Below are 22,038 nucleotides of genomic sequence, written 5' to 3'. Positions count from 1 at the left end.
TGGATAAGAAATCTGAAGCCTAGTAAGCCACACATGGTGGAGGTTGTAGATCAGTCTGTGTCAGGAAAATGCTCTGCACTTTTGTGATTATGCCTTCACAGAATATCACAAAGACTGTAATCACCTCCACTATTATTTATCTCAACTGACTAGAAACTCTTAGGACTCTATGTGCCTATTCAGAGGCACTGGTTGATATCTGATGTTCATCTTTGTTATTCATCTTAATGACTAAGTAATTGGAAAACAAGTTTAATACTAACTGAGTTTCCCCTTGGAGAAAGAAATGCAGCCCACTCCCGTATGCTCACGTGGAGAATCCCATAGACAGGAGCCTGGCAGGCTACGGTCCATGGGGTCGCAAAGAGTCGGACACAACTGAGCGACTAACGCTAACACTTGGCTTTAAAGACAAGTGTTTATTCACTTTATATTTCTGCATCTCTTTTATTGGACTCACTCAGATAGTAATAGATTATTCACATGACAATCTATCAAAGTACTAAGAGTTAGAGTCTGCTGCATTGTAGAAATTAATTTCTCAGCTATCATCCACTGACTCAACTTCAGCTCTCATCTGTTGACTCAGTTCTTCTCACACTTGAGAAAAGTACTGGCTAAGATGTTAAGTGAAATTATTCATTGTTAGCCTCGATTGAATTGAAATATCTATGAGAAAAAAGTTACAATGCAGATGAGGGTTATTTTCAGTGCTTTGCATTATGGAGTGACTCCATCAGGGCATGCTGAAGGGATCTATGTGGGACAAGGACACTTGGAGATAAAGGTGGTATTTCATCACAGCACAATGTTCATGCTTTCATACTGATGCACAATCAACATTTTGATTTAGTTATATCGTTTCTCAAGTTTAATTCTGACTCAAAATACCTGAAGTGAATATGTATGTACATATATATAGTGTGTCAATACAGTGTGTGTGTGTGTGTGTGTGTGTATGTGTGTGTGTGTTAATGTACCGTGGAAAAACAATTCTAGTCAGTTTGGTTCTTAATAGAGTTGACACTGCCCCCTACAGGCTGTTGTGAATATTTGTTGGGCCGTTTTTAGTGTGCTGAAAAATGGGCATGGGGGGCAGCTGCTTGCATTTACAGGCCCTGGGCCAAGAACATAAACATCTTCCAACATGTGAGACAGTATCACACAATTAAAAACTCTCCCCATTCCGCACATATTTCACAGTCTTTCTGGGATATACATAAGGAAAAAACCCGTTTATAATGATTTGAACCTGGAACAACTTGACACAAAGTGAATGTGTTTTTGCAAGGCTCTGATATAAGCTGACTATTCTAGCTCTTATTCTGATGTTTGCCTCTGAACTTTCTTTTGCTCCTGACTTTTTGCAAAATTTCTGTCTTATTTCTCCAAATACAAATATCCCTTTTAGCAACTGTAAACATTTGATCACTTCATTGGGACCCAAGTAAAGTTTTGAAGTTCGGAAGATTTTTACAATGAAATGTGACTTATACAAATTATTATTTCTCCTGTATTATAGTTAGCACATTGTATTGATTTTTAAAGTTTATGTAGATATGCTGTATCATCTATTATTTATACTATGAGTAAAAGGATTATTATAAAATAATTGCTTTAATACTGATTTTAAAGAGCAAGTATGTAATCTGACTACCGACATCCTATATTCAATATAGAAACCTAACAAAATTATATGCTACCGATGCTGTATTTCAGGAAGGTTGTTTAAATGTGTCCTTGAATTTTGTTTCCCTCTTGGAAGCCTATTATGCAGAAAATTCCCCCAAGAAATGCATGCCTTTAAAATGAACTAGTGCTGAGAGATTTTATAAGCTTCCTAAGTATAGGTAATACAGAGTAACACTAAGCACATTAAGCCACCAAGTGAATTAAGATCTCAGCGAAGTTTCTAGACCTGATTTAGCTACATTCCATTAGCATTTCAAAGATATTAAGTAAACACACCTAAGGAAAATAAGGGAAGTGAACAATACTTTGGACATATATTAATAATAGCTCAGGAGTCACCTTGCTGAAACACTGTACAAATAGGCAGATAAATGTTTAAAATTATTTTTAAATACATTTCTCACAACTTGGCAGTTGCATGTCAAAATACAGGCTGTGTTTTCACTCAGGGAAATCTGACTACAAATGCAAATCTATAAAACAGCAAAACGAATGAAGCCGAGAGACGGCTGTTTTCTCCTCGCCCTAATGGCTAGGTAGATCTTTAATCGCGCTGCTGACCTGTCAGGTGTGTGCTGGTTTCCATTAACTTAGAGAAAGAATTTAGAAGCGGAAACCAGAGGGAAGTTATGTGGTATGCCATCATCTGTTTAGCACTCAGCTTTATTTTTCTCTGTTTTGATTTTCATTCCTGAGAATATTATCATAAAAGGTCTGAACTTGTTATCATCTGAGTCCACATGCCTCCCCAGTCTGCTTTTAAGTGAACTTACATAACTTAGAAATAAAGATGAAGACGACAGTGGCCCTTTAAACACTTCCTCACCAAGCAGCACTTTCACTGAAACCACTGTCCCGGAGGAGTCTCAAAATCACTTCAACCCTCCGCCTTTTCAAGCTTTTTACATACAAACAAGTTTGTTTGTTTTTTAAGCCACAGTAAGCTACAAATAATTGAAATATATTTGACTAATAATTATGCCATTTATGGAAAGGAGTGTGCACCTGTCCAAAGAAACTCAGAAAAGAGCCAGGATCTCAGGGTGTGAGAGCCTTAATTTATGGAGTTACATGGTTTGATGCCTTGAAAATAAAACTTTATGACAATAATTTTCTTTTATAAGGATTTGGATCAGATTCTTTAAAATCACCAAACTACTGCAATAGATTAAAAACACTGCTATTAAATAAATATTACCCCCTAAATACTTCTGTACACTTCAGTAGCCTGAAGTTTTAAGGCTTTGACCATAATTCTGAGTTAGTCCCTCAGAGACCCTGGCCCAATATTAGTTGTTTTTGTTCAGTCACTGAGTTGTGTCTGACTCTTTGTGACCCCCATAGACTACAGCACGCCAGGCCTCCCTGTCCTTCACTATCTTCCAGAGTTTGCTCAAACCCATGTCCATTGAGTCGGTGATGCCATGCAACCATCTCATCCTCTGTCATCCCCTTCTCCTCCTGCCCTCAATTTTCCCAGCATCAGGGTCTTTTCCAATGAGTCAGTTCTTCGCATCAGGTGGCCAAAGTATTAGAACGTAACCTGCCTTAGTGGAATATTGTTTGCTATAATAAAAGGCCAGAGTGTGAGCTGTGGAGTTGGTCTGCCTGGGGTCAAAGTCCCAATTCTGCTGTTACTACTATGCAACCTTGAGCAAATCATTTAATCTCTCTGTAAAATGAGGATAATCAGAGTACTTACTTCTGGGAAGTTGTCTGGATAGAGTATGGGACATATTCAAAATTCATAAACTTCTAATGTTTATTTTATATAACTCCCACTATGTTCTAGGCTGGTATTCCATGCTTAGGAACTAAACTAAAGCATATCATTTTAACTTGTTTTGGGCCTCAATAGCATTACAGACTCAGAATTTTTCTACCAGTTGTTATTGTTCAGTCACCCAGTCGTGTCCGACTCTGAGACCCCATAGACTGCAGCACACCAGGCTTCCATGTCCCTCACCATCTCCTAAAGTTTGACAAAGTCATGTCCATTGCCTCAGTGATGCCATCCAGCCATCTCATCCTCTGACACTCTCTTCCCCTTCTGCCCTCAATCTTTCCCTGCATCAGGGACTTTTCCAGTGAGTCAGATGACCAAAATACTGGAGCTTCAGCTTCAGCATAAGTCTTCCAAGGAGTATTCAGGGTTGATTTCTCTTGAGATTGACTGATTTGATCTCCTTTTCTACCAGAAGGATGTCTAAATTAAAGTGTCCTAGCAAGACATGGACAGCATTGTAAGATATGATATTGTTTTTGCCTCATCATTCCAGCCTCATCTCCACTTATTCACTTTCACACAGTTTGTTTTGGCAATACAGAGACCCTTGGAGTTACAGAATTTATTATCCACATCGTCGCATAAGTCTAGGTCTTTGTCCAAACTCACTCCTCTACCGGAAATGGCTTGGTGACCCCTGCTGTTCTAGCTGGACTATTTCTAGTTATGCTTCAGAACTCTATTCTTTTTTCAAGGTCTTCCTGTCCTCACGCTCCCCACCCCATGATCTACTATTCATCAGCAATTCTCCCCCTGTGATAGGTCTGTGCTTTACATATGTTTATAATTTTTGCTTCATGTTTGCTTATCTGTTTTCTTTCCTAATACCAACCTCTCTCAATACCAACCAATCTACGTGACATCAAAAGACTGTCTTTTCATCTTCTCAACCCCAGCAAAACTTGGCTCATAGTAGGTAAAATTATTATTCTCTTTTAGCTCAAAAGATCCTAGGTAATTATATTAACAAGAAAAGGACTTCCAGTCATAGATACAGAGGACAGACTTGCAGAGCCCAGAGGCAGGAAATCAGTCAAACCATAACTGACTAATGGGGAAGTAAGTTACTGCATGGTGACTGTAGTTAATAATACTGTTTTGCATATTTGAAAGTTGCTAAGAGATTAGATATCAAAAGTACTTATCACAAGAAAAAAAATTGTAACTGCATATATGATGAATGTTAATTAGATTTATTGGGGGTGATCATTTCATAATGTACACACGTACTGAATCATTATGTCATACACCTGAAACACATACAGTCTTATATGTCAATTGTATCTCTATTAAAACAGAAAAGGACTTCCGAAGGGGTAATTACAGAAAGGTGTAATAATAACAATAACAACATTCAAGGTTAAATTCAACGTTACATTGAACTAAACATCGCCGACGCTCCAGAGCTCTTTTACTTTACTCAGCCTTTGTCATCTGCTTTCTTTCTGCCTTGCCTGTGTTGTATTAAAATGTTAGGAACTGATCAATTCTCTTTGGCCAGTCTGATTCAGCTCTGCAACACAAATAGCCACCCAACTGGTCCTCAGAGTACACAGTTCTCCCTACAAACATTTTTGTTCAAGTGGAGACCTGGGATTTAACACTAGTTTCATCTTTCAGTTTTAAAAATAACGTATTGTATTGCAATGCCCAGGAAACAAGATGAGCTCACATATTTTAACGATTGCCAGGCTACACAGCCCAGTTTCCGGTGCATTCACCAAGAGCCCAAAGATGCCGGCAAATGTGTTACAGCAGCTTTTCCCGCAGTGGGTACTTCTGTGAGGTTCTCACTGGGGAGGAGCTGTTTACAGGACACTCTATGAGTCTCCCTGTTTCACTTAGCCACACAGAGCACAGCCTTCTGGTCCTGCAGGGGCTATAGCTGTCGATGACGCCACGCTGTGGATGCCATTTGAAGTGGTGCTTCAGAATGGCCTTGCCAACCTTCTTTTGCCCACACTGGCTGGAACTCTTCCATGTCACCTCAGCTTTCCACAGCGGCTGTCATCCATCCACCTGTCTTTTCCAGACCTGCTAATGTGCCTCTAGCGATGTGATTTACCTGGCTGTCTTCCAGGTCCTCATCAGTAGAGAGTCTGTTTTGCTATTTTGCATTCTGTAGCCTTCAACTCTAGCACCGATGCTGCTGATATGAAAGCTCAGGTACTGCCATAAGAGTTTGAGTTTAATGATCTGTCTAAAAGCTGAGCACCAAGTGATTCACTAGTGCTTCAATTACTCGAACAGTTTCCCAAAGTCAGTTCTGCTGTTTTTATCCTCCACTGGAGCTCAATGCAGCTTTGCATCTCTCTGGGCTTCCTGACTTGACCGTTCATTCAGCCAGGGACAGTGGACCTTTCGTACAGGCACCCAGCGTCATGTACCTTCCGCTTACTCCTCTCTCTTGCTTCCTGAGACTTTAATCATCTTTCTGAGTGTTCTTATTCTCTTTGCCTCCTTCAGTCACTAACAGGTACTTTCACATGATCTGCCTTTGGCATTCATCTACCTCTATGATTTCTTCATAATTTTAGGACTTCCAATACTCTTTATTTAAATCACACTCTAAACTCAATCCCAAGTCTTAATGTCTTTACTGAGCTCCTGCATTTTGCTAAATTCACTTTACTAAGGAATGGTTTATTTACAATAAGGTGCACCCATTGCAAATGTACATTTTGACAAGTATATGAAATGTAATCACCCCTCCAAACAATGCCTCTAAGTCCCTTTCTAGCAATTCCTGCCCTGGTTCTAGGTGAAAATTGATCTGCTTTCTGTCACTATAAATTCATTTTGACTATTCAAGAATTTCATAAAAATGGAACAATTCACTGTGTAGTCTCTTGCATCTGGCTTCTTTCACTGAATCCAATGTTTTGGGGATTCATCCATGTTCTTTTATATATAAGTAATCCGTTCCTTTTTATTGCTCAGCATTCCATTCTATAGTCGACAGTCTGCTTGTCAATTAATGAAAATATAGGTTGTTTCCAGTTTGGAACTTAAGAATAAAGCTGCTGAAAATATTCTTGTGTAAGTCCTTGAGTTGATATATGTTTATGTTATGCTTATGTTTTCTCTCGGTGGCTCAGACAGTTAAGAATCTGCCTGCAGTACAGGAGACCCGGATTTGATCCTTGGGTTAAGAAAACTCCCTGGAGAAGGGAATGGTTACCCAATCCACTATTCTTGCTTGGAGAATTCCATGGACAGAGGAGCACCCATGGGGTCTCAAAAAGTTGCATATGACTGAGCAACTAACACTTTTACTTTCACTATATTTCCTCTTGGGGAGTACCTATGCGAGGAACTGCTGAGTAGTAATGTAATATTTGTTTTTCTTTGTATAAAAAAGATTGTCAAGCTCTTCCTAAAAATGGCTGTGGTATTCATATCCTACCAGTGATGTATAGAAGTGCTAGTTGCTCTGTGCCCTTGCTAACACTTGGACTTGTTGGGCTTTCCAGCCATTTGTAGTACAGGTATTGTGTATGTCATTGTAATTGTAATGTGCATTTCTATGGTAACCCAAAAGATTGTAGATCTAAACAAAAAATTAAAAAAAGAAAACTCCTAGAAGAAAACATAGTGGGTAATTCAATGATCTTGATTTCTCCCAGCTTTATTGGAATATAATTGATAACATAACATTATATCAAATTAAACTATACAGGAGACAGGGATCAAGACCATCCCCATGGAAAAGAAAGGCAAAAAAGCAAAATGGCTGTCTGGGAGGTCTGACAAACAGCTGTGAAACGAAGAAAAGCAAAAAACAAAGGTGAAAAAGAAAAATATACCCATTTGAATGCAAAGTTCCAAAGAATAGCAAGGAGAGATAAGAAAGCCTTCCTCAGTGATCAATGCAAAGAAATAGAAAAAAACAATAGAATGGGAAAGACTAGAGATCTCTTCAAGAAAATCAGAGATACCAAGGGAACATTTCACGCAAAGATGGGCACAATAAAGGACAGAAATTGTAGGGACCTAACAAAAGCAAAAGATATTAAGAAGAGATGGCAAGAATACACAGAAGAACTATACAAAAAAGATCTTCATGACCCAGATAATCATGATGGTATGATCACTCACCTAGAGCCAGACATCCTGGAATGTGAATTCAAGTGGGCCTTAGGAAGCATCACTACAAACAAAGCTAGTGGAGGTGATGGAATTCCAGCTGAGCTACTTCAAATCCTGAAAGATGATGCTGTGAAAGTGCTGCACTCAATATGCCAGCAAATTTGGAAAACTCAGCAGTGGCCACAGGACTGGAAAAGGTCCGTTTTCATTCCAATCCCAAAGAAAGGCAATGCCAAAGAATGCTCAAACTACCACACAATTGCACTCATCTCACACGCTAGCAAAGTAGTGCTTAAAATTCTCAAAGCCAGGCTTCAACAATACGTGAACCGTGAACTTCCAGATGTTCAAGCTGGTTTTAGAAAAGGCAGAGGAACCAGAGATCAAATTGCCAACATCCTTTGGATCGTCAAAAAAGCAAGAGAATTCCAGAAAAACATCTATTTCTGCTTTATTGACTATGCCAAAGCCTTTGACTCTGTGAATTACAACAAACTGGAAAATTCTTCAAGAGATGGGAACACCAGACCACCAGACCTGCCTCTTGAGAAACCTGTATGCAGGTCAGGAAGCAACAGTTAGAACTGGACATGGAAAAACAGACTGGTTCCAAATAGGAAAAGGAGTACGTCAAAGCTGTATATTGTCACCCTGCTTATTTAACTTATATGCAGAGTACATCATGAGAAACGCTGGACTGGAAGAAACACAAGCTGGAATCAAGATTGCTGGGAGAAATATCAATAACCTCAGATATGCAGATGACAAACCCCTATGGCAGAAAGGGAAGAAGAACTAAAGAGCCTCTTGATGAAGGTGAAAGAGGAGAGTGAACAAGTTGGCTTAAAGCTCAACTTTCAGAAAACTAAGATCATGGCATCTGGTCCCATCACTTCATAGCAAATAGATGGGGAAACAGTGGCAGACTTTATTTTCTTGGGCTCCAAAATCACTGCAGATGGTGATTGCAGCCATGAAATTACAAGACACTTACTCCTTGGAAGAAAAGTTATGACCAACCTAGACAGCATATTTAAAAGCAGAGACATTACTTTGCCAACAAAAGGTCCATCTAGTCAAGGCTGTGGTTTTTCCAGTGGTCATGTATGGATGTGAGAGTTGGACTATAAAGAAAGCTGAGTGCCAAAAAATTGATGCTTTTGAACTGTCATGTTGGAGAAGACTCTTTAGAGTCTCTTGGACTTCAAGGAGATCCAACCAGTCCATCCTAAAGGAAATCAGTCCTGAATATTCATTGGAAGGACTGATGCTTAAGCTGAAACTCCAATAGTTTGGCCACCTGATGTGAAGAACTGACTCACTGGAAGACTTTGATGCTGGGAAAGATTGAAGGTGGGAGGAGAAAGGGACGACTGAGGATGAGATGGTTGGATGGCATCACCGACTCGATGGACATGGGTTTGGGTAGACTCAGGGAGTTGGTGATGGACAGGGAGGCCTGGCATGCTGCGGTCCATGGGGTAGCAAAGAGTTGGACACGACTGAGCAAATGAACTGACTGACTGACTGAAACTATACAGCATGCTGATTTGATATAAAATTATTACCAACTTAGCATTAGCTAATACTGCAATCCCATCATGTAGTCACCATTTCTTATTTGAGCTGAGAACATTCAAGATCTACTCTTAGCAAATTTCAAGTATAAAATATGATATTTTAACCATAATCACCAGGTTGTATGTTCAATCCTCAGAACTTATTTAACTGGAAGTTTGTACCCTTTGGTCATTAACTCTCCATTTACCCTACCCAGCAATAGCAGGCTTTAAAAGACACCAAAAGCTCAACTATAAAAAGTTGATAAATTAAACTTCTTTCAAAGCAAATACTTCTGCTTTTGAAAGGCACCATTAAGAAAATAAAAAAGCAAGTCATAGACTGAAAGAGTATCTGCAGTATATATATTTGACAAAGACATTGTTTGTGGAATATATTTATTTAAAATTTTTTTACAAACCAGTACAAAAATGAGCAAAAGCTTTGAACAGATACTTAGTGAAAGAAGATATACATGACCAATAAACTCACATCAGGATTAATTAAGTGATCATTGACATTCAACATTTTTAGCTATTAGGAAAATGCAAATAAAACTACAATGAATTCCATTTTTAAAGGCTCTTTTTAAGATCTATTTATCTGAATATGCCATTTGCATTCTACAGTATATCCCAACTAAACTCGCCTTTCCCCTGCTCCAACAAAACACACACACACCACTACCCGGAAGCTAAAAACCTTAACACTGTCTTTGAGTCTTCCCATTTTTTGTCTCCATCGTCTAGGTAATTAACAAGTCCAATGCTCTCTTCTCTCCTCTCCATTCTCACCACTAATGCTCTATTTGGGTCCTCCATCTGTATTAGAATTACTAGAGCCTCTTAAAAAGCTCCCATAATCATCTTTACCCATTGGCCAATCTGTAGTACATAAATCTTACAGATGATTCCTCCTAGAGCACAGCTCTGAACACACCAATCCCTTGCTCAGAAACCTTTAATACTTTCCCCCTGGTTTTTGAACTCTGTTATTTGTCATCCAAGACCCTCTGTAGTCTAGCCCCAACCTACTTTTCCAGCCTCAATTCATCTTCTTTGAACTGCACTGTCCACTGTTTCCCAGAGATATGCCTCCATTTCCTGCCTTTGTACCTCAGTCCATAGGGATCCTACATCTGAAATGTCATTAACCCTCATCTCTGCATATCCAAGCTTCTATATTCTAAAAGATTAAGGCTCGATTCAAATGCTAGTAATGCTCCTGCTGAATAACCATATTATTCTTTTAATACACTTATCTTCAACTATGTAGTATTATGCTCATATCTTCCTTACTAGATTTTAAGTTCTCAGAAAATAACCTCAGACTTTGATCCATTTTTTCATACTCTAGACTATATACTATGTGCCGAACGAAGGATGGGCAGTAGATAAATATGTGTGGCGTGGATGAATTGCTTGGTGGTAGAATACCAAATAGAGTAGTAGTCATTCTTATAATCTAGTAGGAGAGATAAGGTATGCATAGAGACAATAGCAATGTAAGGCAGTAGAAATGTGTAGAAGAGTCATCAAAGATGAGCCTGGAATCGTTATTTGGAATTAGGTTAGAGAGGGCCATCAATATCAGGCTACAGAGTTTATACTTTATTAAATTGTTAAAGAGGAGCCAGGAACCATTCAAGATATTTAAATATGGAAGTAACATAGTTATAGCTTTGTTTTAGGAACATTAATCTGGCATTAATGTGTAGGTAGGAGAGAATAAATACAAGGGGAAAGCCTGGAGAGAGGGACCAGGCAGGAAGGAGTCAAGGGAAGGAACAGTAAAGATAATGAAAGCATAAACTGATGTGGAACAAAAGATACAGGTGTGATAGATTCAATGAACATGCACTTGACAGGTACAGCAACTGGATCTGAGGGTGTGTAGGGGAAAAAATGAACATTAATTCCAGAAGACCTGGGTCATCAATTCATGGTGATGCTCTGTAGGGAACAGGGAATGTAAGGGAAGGCTCAGCATTGGAAATTGAGGTTTGTGAAGTGGACCACATATAAATTTAGGTTGTGAAAGCAGATAATTGTCCTAAGAATGTGTGGGATCAGAGCATAGGGAAGTCAATGATAAATTCTTAAAATGTAAAATTCTTGGATGAACAGTGACATTGATGAAGGGATAAATGAGCTGTCAGAGAGTAGTGGGTAAAGCAGGAGTATAGAGTGTCACAGAAGCTAAGTAAAAAGTTTCTGATAAACAGTAACCAGTTTGATTCAGAAGAAATGTACAGAGTGTACTGATTGAAGTTTAGGAAAATCAAAATGATGAAAGCATGCAATCTACCATTACCATGTTTTCAATATAGTTGGGGAGGGGAGCAGATACCATCGTCATCATTATTACCAATATTTTTGAGAGATTAGTACAGGACCTCACCTATTTATTAAATTATTACTTGACCAATTATTCCTCATAACAATCTTGTTGTATTTATGGTTTTAATTTTATAAAAAGGTAAAGAATCTCAAATATATTAGGCAAAACATATTCTGGTACAGGGCATAATGAAATAAGTATTTTTTTTAATATGTATATGGAATTTATTTTTTTTTTTATTTTTAAACTTTACATAACTGTATTAGTTTTGCCAAATATCAAAATGAATCCGCCACAGGTATACATGTGTTCCCTAAGTATTAAAGAAAGGTACAAGCAAGTGAAGTACAAAGGAAGGAGAAATAGTATGGGAGTAACTGACAGAGTTAGTTAAGAAAGAGATGCCTTTTGAATTATGCCTTGAGAGATAGAGGGATTTGCATAACCAAACAACTGGACAGAAAGCCATTCCATATTGAACAACATGAGTTGTGTGTGCCAACACAGAGCTTATGGTTAACAGATTAGTTTAGTGTGATTGAGTTGCAGGACATATTGAAATCATGTTGATGAAATCATATGACTTCATTTTGGAGAATATTTAATGCTTGGCTAAGCAGGTCATACTTTATTCTGCCAACCCTAAGCCTTTAGGTCATTATAAAGAACAGAGAATGGGTCCAACTAAAACTCTTTTTTCTTTCATGACCATCAGAAGAAATAAATAAATATGGAAGTCTATGCTGAGAAAAGGCCTGTGGATTTAGAGCTCTTTGTTGACCTTGGAAAGCTTCGTTTCATTAGAGAGCTGGCATCGGACAGCAGCTTGTGGGGTGTGAGGTGAGGAGTTAAGAAGTGAGAACGTGGAGGGAGAAAGTGAAAGCAGTGTGAACTGTCCTCTCCCACGACAAGCCAAACAGGATGATAGCTCACGCACTTAACAGGATGAAGTGGAACAGGATAAATGTTAAGGTAGAGAGCAGAATGAGACGAAAGTACATAGACTGTCAATACCACAGGCAAAGCGAGCTCTTTCATGGCTAATTCTGAAGACCATCACATATCCATGCCCCTGGTATTCCCACAAATCCCTATTTTGTGTGGGTGGGGGTGGGGGGCAACAGCAGTAACTTGGGAACCTGGTCCAGTCCACTGAGAGCTTCAACATTAGAAAGTTTGGAAACTCCTTCCGATACATTCAAATGACTGATTCGCCTTGACTATAAAGTGTTGCTGAGACCACATACCACCACGTTTGTGCTAGTTTTCCTACTTCCTGGATCAGAGTCTCCCTTTCCCTGTTCTTTCCATAGGTCACACGCTCTGGCATTTGCCAGTTGTTTTTTTTTTTCTTATGTTAGACCTGTTTCTCTTATGCTTCCATGTTAGTCAAAAAATTTTAGGGGGGAGGTGGAGATGGACATTCTTATATGTATTGCTCCTATAGTGAAAAAGTGAAAGTGTGAGTCCAACTCAGTCATGTCCAACTCTTTGCAACTGCATGGACTATAACTTGCCAAGTTCCTCTGTCCATGGAATTCTCCAGGCAAGAATACTGGAGTAGGTAGCCATTCCCTTCTCCAGGGGTCTTCCTGACCCAGGGATTGAACCTGAGTTTCCTGCATTGCTGGCAGATTTTTTACCATCTGATCAATCAGAGAAGACCATTACTCCTATGAAGTAGATACTAAATAATTACTTACTGAATTAGTTTTATAGCCTATTTTTCACTGTTATAAATATATGGAAAAAATGGTTTGCAGAGAGAGATTAATTTCCTACTGCTGCATGAAAGCTTATAACAAACTTAGAAGCTTAAAACACCACACATTTATTATCCCACAGATTATGTGGGTCAAGAATCCAGGCGCAGTTTAACTGAGTCCTCCACTCAGGGTCTCAACAAATTGCAATCTACGTGTCCCCTGAATTCCGGAAGAGGGACTCAGGCCCCTCTTCTGGGCTCCTTCAGATCTTTGGCAGGAATTCAGTTCCTTGCCAGTGGTAGGACCAAGACCCTCAGATCCTAGAGGCACCACTTTCACAAACTGTCTGCGTCTTTGAGGCGAGCAGAAGAATATCTCTCTCATATCAGGAAGGGCCAAGTCTCCCTTAAAAGACTTTCAACTGATGAAGTCAAGCACACCCAGGATAATGTACCCCTTTTGATTAATTCAAAATCAGCTATCTTGGGACATTCATTGCATTGGCAAAGTCCCTTCACCCTTGCATATAAAGTAACCTATCACATCACAGTCTTGCTCACAATGAAGAAGGCATTCTGTAGGATGTGTGTATGCAGGGTATTAAGAGTGGTAGGGGATGTCTTGGAAGCCACCGCAGAATTCTGCCACACTGATATGGAAGGGGAACGAGAGCATGTGAGAGAGAGCAAAATAATTTTCCTCAATTAAAAAACAATAGGGATTTCCTTTTCTCTAGTATCTATTTCTATTGTGTACACTTTTTTATAACATTAAGATTTAAACTGGAAAGCATCATTCATTCTCATCTTGTTCATTTCTTTTTTGGCTGGGGGGGGTGCGGGTGGGGAACATTCCATTATCGCCACTGACATAGTGTGTTTTCACAGGATTCGCAGCAGCAGAGCTGAAGTGTTGAGATGTTTCAGTGCACATAGTTTGGTGTCTGAGAAATGTTAAAGAGAGTGAGAAAGCTGAAGCAGTTTTTGCCCTTCAGAACTCTTAGTCTAGCAAATTTTTCAAAGGTTATCTTTTGGCAATGATAGTGAGTTCATATCAACCGCTTCCATAATGTCTATGAGATGAAGGGTAGGGAGATTTAGCAATCAAGGTCATTCAACTACCAAGGAGCAGCTCAGGATGCAAAACTAATCCTGGTGTGTAACTTGAACCAAATCCAAATCCATCTAGGTTCTTAACTCTTGCAAGATGCTCTTGCCTCCCAAAATATATTATACATAGTAAGACCTTATGTTGTATGTAATAAGTAGCTTGTATAAAAGGGTGCTCATGTATACCCTCCTATCACATACATCCTCTTATTGCATCATCCTAGTGCAGATGTTAAAGTGATGCATTCAATATGTCAGCAAATTTGGAAAACCCAGCAGTGGCCACAGGACTAAAAAAAGTCAATCTTCATCCCACTTCCCAAGAAGGGCAGTACTAAAGAATATTCAAACTACCAGACAATCGCACTCACTTCCCATGCTAGTAAGGTTATGCTTAAAATCCTTCAAGCTAGGCTTCAGCAGTACTTGAATCAAGAACTTCCAGGTGTAAAGCCTGGGTTTAGAAAGGGCAGAGGCACCAGAGATCAAATTGCTAACATTCGCTGGATCCTAGAGCAAAGGAATTCCAGAAAAATACCCACTTCTGTTTCATTGACTATGCTAAAGCCTTCAACTGTGTGAATCATAACAAACTGTGGGAAACTTTTAAGGAAGTGGGAATAACAGACCATCTTATCTGTCTCCTGAGAAAACTGTATGTGGATCAAGATGCAACAGTTAGAACCTTATATGGAACAACTGACTGGTTTAAAATTGAAAAAGGAATACAACAAGGCTGTATATTGTCACCCTGTTTATTTAACTTATATGCAGAGCATATCATGTGAAATGCCAGGCTGTACGAGTTACAAACTGGAATTAAGATTGCTGGGAGAAATATCAACAACCTCAGATATGCAGATGATACCACTCTAATGGCAGAAAGTAAACAGGAACTAAAGAACCTCTTGTGAGGCTGAAAGAGCTGACTTAAAACTCCACATTCAAAAAATGAAGATCATAGCATCTGGTCCCATCACTTCATGGCATATATAAGGGGAAAAGTGGAAACAGTGACAGGTTTTATATTCTTGGGCTCCAAAATCACCTACAGCCACAAAATTAAAAGATGCTTGCTTCTTGGAAGAAGAGCTATGACAAACCTAGACAGTGTATTAAAAAGCACAGACATCACTTTGCTAACAAAGGTACATATAGTCAAGGCTATGGTCTTTCCAGTAGTCACGTATGGATGTGAGAGTTGGACCATAAAGAAGGCAGAGCGCTGAAGAATTGAGGCTTTCAAACTGTGTTGCTGGAAAAGGCTTTCGAGAATCCTGTGGACAGCAAGGAGAACAGACCAGTCGATCCTAAAGGAAATCAACCCTGAATATTCATTGGAAGGACTGATGCTAAAGCTGAAGCTCCAATACTTCGGCTACTTGATGGGAAGAGCCAACTTATTGGAAAAGACCCTGATGCTGGGAAAGATTGAGAGCAGGAGGAGAAGAAGGCAACAGAGGAGAGGCTAGTTGGATGGCATCGCCCATTCAAGGGACATGAACTTGGGCAAACTCTGACAGATGGTGAGGGACAAGGAGGCCTGACGAGCTGCAGTCCATGGAGTCACAGAGAGTTGGACACGACTTGGCAACTGAACAGCAGCAGCATACCTCCTCCTCAAATTCATGTGCTCATATCTAATTCCAGTGTGACAGTATGGGGAGGTGGGCCTTTAGGAGGAAATTCAGTCATGAAGGTGGAGCTTTCATGAATGAGATTGTGCTGTGCTTAGTTGCTCAGTCATGTCCAACTCTTTCAACCCCATGGACCGCCAGGCTCCTCTGTCCATGGAGATTCTCCAGGCAAGAATTTCTTTTCTCAAATTTCTCAAATTGAAATTTCTCAATTTCAATTCTCCAGGGTTGCCATGCCCTCCTCCAGGAGATCTTCCCAACCAAGGAATCAAACCTAGGTCTCCCACACTGCAGGCAGAGTCTTTACTGACTGAGCCTTAAGTGCCCTTATAAAAGAAATCCCAGAGGTCTCCCTTGTTCTTTCTGGCCATGTGAGAATACAATGAAAAGATAGCTGTTTGTAAGCCAGGAATTGGGCTCTAACCACATCTGCTGGTCCCTCGATCTTGCTTCCAGAACTGTGACAAATTTCTGTGGTTTATAAGTGACCTAGTCTATGATAGCTTTGTTATAGCAACCTGAATGGACTAATACAGGCTATTTGCCACTTTCCCCCTTAACTTTGAAGACAATCATTTTCCTACTTCTTCAGTTTTCATGACTTTTTTTTCTTTAAAGTGTGTTAAATAGAATTTGAAAAACTGCTCAAGTATAGCCACATGCTTTCTCACATTTCAGTATCTAGCACAACATCAGATAGAGGATTTTTTCCCCCACACTGATGCAATTATTCTGGTAAATTAAGATAAGAAATGTGTTAAATCCTTCTTGTGTCTCTATGTATTAAAAATATTCTAAAACAAAATCAGTGCAGCAAGAGTGCATTGGAGGCCCCTACTCAGGAGCAAGGATTGCTGAAATTGGAGATGCAGGGCAGAAAATCTCATCCCTTTTCCCCATTTCCAAACTCAGCAGTCACGAAGATTTGTGAGCACCAAGCAAGAGGTCTCTGAAGCTAAGCCCATCCCAGAGTGGCATGTGTCATTTCTGCTAATGATCGGCTTTACTTGTATTATTAATTATCAGAAGTCTACTCTCTCCAAGTGCTAATATCCTTACCTCAAGAAGGGAGAGCAAAGTTAATGGGGTCAACAAGGAGTAGAAGGAAAGGCAACCTTACATTCAGATTTAGTCAGCAGGGGAAAGGAAGTGGGGAGGAGAAAATGGAGGTGAGAAGTAAAACTGCACCTAATAAAGCTGAAGAATCTAGTATAGGTTTATGATGTAGAATCATGGTACTATACACTCTTATCATAAAGGAAAAAGAATTAGTTACCGTTTTACCCAGTTTCGTAGTGGACTCTTATCCCACATTCTCAAATGTGTTAGAGCAATTGATCAGTTCATTATCAACACCATTCACTGCAGTTTGACGTGGTGCAGTGGAGGCTGCCTTCGAGCACTGTGAATTACCAGTGTTCTCTGCTCTTTCCCAAGCCTGAAATTAAGATGTGTGTGTTAATATCTTCATCACTATCATTGGCTTTACATATCGTTGCACCCTTATTAGCTTTATAATTTGCTTGTGTTTGTTCTGTTTGGTAACCTTGATTCTCAGGAACCTTCCACCTGATTTCCTTTACACAGCCCTTTAGCATTTTTTTCCCTCTTCATAGAAATTCTCATTTCCTGTATACTAATGCCGAAAACACATATATTTGATCATAAAACTAAAGGTATCTATAATTACCTCTCCCCACAAGTTTTCAAACATTTCACTTTAATTCTTTTTGGGATTCTAATTTTACTTTTGAAAAGATTTTGTCCTAAACTAAGATTTCTCTCTCTCGTTTCTTTTCTTACATGACAAAATGAAAAGACCACTTTAAAAGTTATTCTAAAACTTAGTCTGTGAAGTAGGTGGCAGTCTTAGCAAGGAAATGAGGTTACTGGAAATTGTTTTTACTGAGATACAGCTGTTGTAACTACATAATCCAGTGTAAGCAATGACTTTTTTTTTTTCACCTTTTTTTTTTCACTTTTTTTTTTTCAGTCAAAGGAATGACTCTGAAATTGTTACATCTTTGTGTAGAAGCCATGCTTTAAAAAATATCACCTCCTCATTACTTGGAAACTCAACTATAAATAACCTTTCACCTTGCTATGATTTCTCAAGTAGAACATTGTATTTTTGTGCCGAAATTTATAAGTGGAATGTTAAGAAAAATATAGCTGTAAAAAATTATGGTTAAAAAAAGAAAATAATTCTGAAAATGATAATCTTTTGCAATTTTGTTCATTTTTACCAATATTTACACAAAATTTTCTGAGGAATAACTCAGGAGAAAACCTCAAACTAGTCTTTCACTGAAAATGCTACTTTATAGAAACTATAAAACGTATCCTCTACTATGCAAAAACATAGTAGAGGATAAATTCTGAAGGCCAGAAGGCATATTATCAGTCAATCTCAGAAGATAAGGGTCCTGTTGAGAGTAGTGGGTATGATAAACATTTTATTTTAAGCATGGAAAGTGAAAATGGAATGAAAATCAGAGATGATTAACACTTTAGGCCCAGAGAAGGTTGAGAGAATGGGGGAGCAATGATAAAAATTGGAAATTTTGAGTATGTATTTCATAATGGGAAATGGAAATAAGACTATAAAAATAAGTAGAGCCCAGTTATCAAAGGCCTTTATTGCCAAGTCTCACCAGGGACCACTGAAGTACTCTAAGTAGAGAAGTAACCTGGCCAGAGCTTATGGCATTTCCTCTGGGCTTGTAATGCAGAATGAACTGGGGAAGGGAGAGCCTGAAGAATGGGAATTGAGGTGATCCAAGTATTCCAGGCAGGAGGTAAGAAGCGCCTGACTTCAACAGTGGAAATAGAAATTCAAAGAAGGAAATCTATGTAAAAGGGATTGTCCGGTTTTCCAATCAGGGACTTATTTTTGTCTCCATTCTTTGGTTCACAATGGTGGTCATTCCATCATCAGTTCTAAATATGTGAATTCTGCACATCCTTTATGATACCATCATAATGAGGTCATTCCAATTCTTCTGTACTTTCTATTTATCAAAATTTCTTTTTTTAACCTTTATCTCTGAAGCAATTATGAATTCTATCTTTCATCATCGTCACCTCTGTTGACCTCTTCTCAACTATTGTGAGTTTCTAGAAGATTGAGATGATGCTTTAGTTTCTATCACCCTTATCCAGCCCAGTGACTAGAATGTAAGGGTCCAGTATAAGCCTGAGAGTATTTGCTAGAGGTGTTACAAGGATAAAGTGATAGAATGAGCAATATACACTTGCTGGAAAGTCAAAGAATAACCATAAGGGTTTCAAAGGAGATGTTTTTGTGAAATTTAAATTTTTTAAATCCATCTCTAATTCCAGGTGTCATAAAAGATAAGGCAAAGTGAAGTTAATTGAACTTACTGATTATTTTATCACCTGGGAACCTCCAGAGTATAGTTATAGAGAAAATATTAAAACTTCAGGAAAGGTGTTCCAAAGTCAAAAACTAGCAAGTCTCTTTGCATGGCGATAAACCAAATGCATTCTAATCTCTACCATTTACCAGCACTTCTGCTTCACTGTTGTTAAAAAGATATCAAAAGCTGCAAATTAGCAACTTATGTGGTGCAACTCGGAGAAGGCAATGGCACCCCACTCCAGTACTCTTGCCTGGAAAATCCCATGGACAGAGGAGCCTGGTGGGCTGCAGTCCATGGGGTCGCTAAGAGTCGGACACGACTGAGCAACTTCACTTTCACTTCTCACTTTCATGCATTGGAGAAGGAAATGGCAACCCACTCCAGTGTTCTTGCCGGGAGAATCCCAGGGACGGGGAGCCTGGTGGGCTGCCGTCTATGGGGTTGCACAGAGTCGGACACGACTGAAGCGACTCAGCAGCAGCAGCGGTGGTACAACTTACTCAGTAGAAATGCTTTTCATATAGTTAGCCTATACAGTGTTGTTTTTAAACACTGTTAGCATAAACAGCGCATAATCATATTGCTGAGACATATAGGGTATAAAGAAAAATAGCACAAACAAAATCAATGAGTCACAACTCTTTGCTATGAGAGAAACAATTTATAAGGCATTATTAAGGACACAAGGGATATTATTAATAACATCTCACTAGCAAATGGAAAGAATAAGATCATACATTCCCTTCTCACGCGGCAGAGCGTTTTACAGCCACGTGCACACTGGGAGTTGGTCACTCAGTATTGAAGGAGTGCCTGGGGTGTGCTCAGTGGCCTTTTGGAATGCACAGCAGTGGCAGTGGGGGAGGTAGCACAATGGATGCTCAGAGCACACAGACATGGATGCTCATACAGCTCACAGCCATGTAAGGAAACAAGACACCATCAAAGAGTTGGAGGACACTCTCCAGGGCAGGGGATCAAAAACAGCACAGGGAATTATAGTAGCAACCATGAGTTTGCACTGAAGAGCACACAGAAGAAAAGTAGCAAGCACCATCTTGTAGGCTGAAAATACTCCTCAAGAAAGTACATTTTGAGGTGGGATTTCAGTAAATTAAAGTCAATAAAGATCTTATTGGTCAAAAAATTAGAAAAAGGTAGTCAGAGTGGTTGAATCAAATTTTTAAAGTTCACTGAGGCTGAAGCAAGCCCGCTTGACCCAGTTAGTAATCAAAGAACACTTTCATCCCATCCAGGATGCCCCCTCATTGCAGCAAGTGAATCAGTTACCCGAACAGGACAGTGCACAACTAATGTCACCTCTGAAAATACTCGGATTTCTCCACTGGTGGACAACAGGATTTTTAATAATCAGGGGAGTGAGATGAATGAAGAGTACAGCATAGACTGATTTAAAAGTATGTTATGACCAACAAGGACTCAGGAGAAGAAGTTTAGTTGTGCAGCTCATGGAGAACCTCCATTGCACCTGACATTCTTAGAGGGGAAAGCATATATTCTGGGAAAAGAAAAAGTATTTGAAAAAGAATGTGAAAGCCAGAGACCTCTCTTGTCTTCTTGCTTAGAAATCATCATAGCAATTCAGATATGAAATATTAAAGGCAAGGAGAAGCATGCTGTTTCTAAAAGCAAAGCAGTCTGGAGTCTCAAAAATGCCATCGAGGGGAATTTGGCAGAAGATAGGATGTAAATGGGTGGCAAAAAAAGATAGAGAAGGCAGAATTAACCCAAGAATAAAACTAGAAGAATGATGAAATGATGATATAGCTAGCAAAATGCAAAAAAAAAAAAACAGAAACAAAAAACTGAGCAGCAGTTCAGGTGGGATACAGGCAGGCAAGACATGCTTAATTCTGGAACATTTATGATTTCAGATATTGCTAAGCACCACAAACACCTTTGGGTCAGAAGTTGAAGTCCGTTGGAGACCCTCGACAGATAGCAAATCATAGTTGGGAGTTAGGCTTGAAAAGAAGCTAGTTAAGGAGACAGATCAAATATAACACAAAAACTGACTGTATTTAAAACCATCTGAGAACCTAGCAAGAATGCATGAAATCTAATTCTGTTTTCAGAGGTAGAAGATCCTTGACAGAAAAAACTTACTTCACTTTATGTATATATTTTACATATTGTCCATCTCTCAAGCATGTTTCCTGGGGCTGGGTGACTTTTCACTTTTCCAGGCTTACAGGTTTTGAAGGATGACCACCATGCAACGTATCCCTTTTCCTCATGTTTTCCCAAAAGTGTTCCATCCAAAGAGTTGGGAGGGTAAATGGTGAGAAGCCAAAGTCTTCTAGAGGAGACAGACCCAGGGGAACATATGCAACTACAGGGACTTGGTCCCTAATCAGATAGGTGGAGAAAGATCAAAGGTCAATTATTTATGCAAACGTCCAGCAAATATTGAGTGCAGTGAAGTGGTGAGTACTTCCAGGGAGGGGGAGGCAATAGCATGAGCTCAACGAGAGGGATGGATCTTTCCCACTCTTTCGGGTGGATCAGCAAGAGATTAGGTTCCTTACCCTGGAAAAATTGGAGTTTAAGACTTTTCATCCCAATGCTGCTGCTACTGCTGCTAAGTCACTTCAGTCATGTCCGACTCTGTGTGACCCCATGGACGGCACCCCCATCCCTGTTTCACCCCAATAGCAACTTAGAAAAAGAAAACCCCATTATAGGAATTGAACTAGAATGTTAAGTAGAACGTTA

At 39.3% G+C, this 22,038-nt stretch overlaps 1 protein-coding gene and 1 long non-coding RNA gene across 4 annotated transcripts in view; one reads left to right on the top strand and one right to left on the bottom strand.

The window, feature by feature from the left end:
* LOC123465700 overlaps positions 1 to 22,038 on the bottom strand; it is a 289,227-nt gene that overhangs the window by 12,855 nt on the left and 254,334 nt on the right. Inside the window, exon 12 of the long non-coding RNA XR_006640972.1 lies at positions 17,196 to 17,357. This is a non-coding gene — a long non-coding RNA (uncharacterized LOC123465700). The remainder of the gene's footprint in view (positions 1 to 17,195; positions 17,358 to 22,038) is intronic.
* Positions 1 to 22,038, top strand: part of SYT1 (synaptotagmin 1) — a 622,866-nt gene that overhangs the window by 390,809 nt on the left and 210,019 nt on the right. The gene's annotated exons all lie outside the window — the stretch shown is intronic.

Source organism: Bubalus bubalis, chromosome 4, assembly GCF_019923935.1.
Source record: "Bubalus bubalis isolate 160015118507 breed Murrah chromosome 4, NDDB_SH_1, whole genome shotgun sequence".
NCBI classification, from domain to species: Eukaryota; Metazoa; Chordata; class Mammalia; order Artiodactyla; family Bovidae; genus Bubalus; species Bubalus bubalis.
The sequence above is the reverse complement of the archived record's forward strand: the minus strand, read 5'-3'. Positions and strand labels throughout refer to the sequence as shown.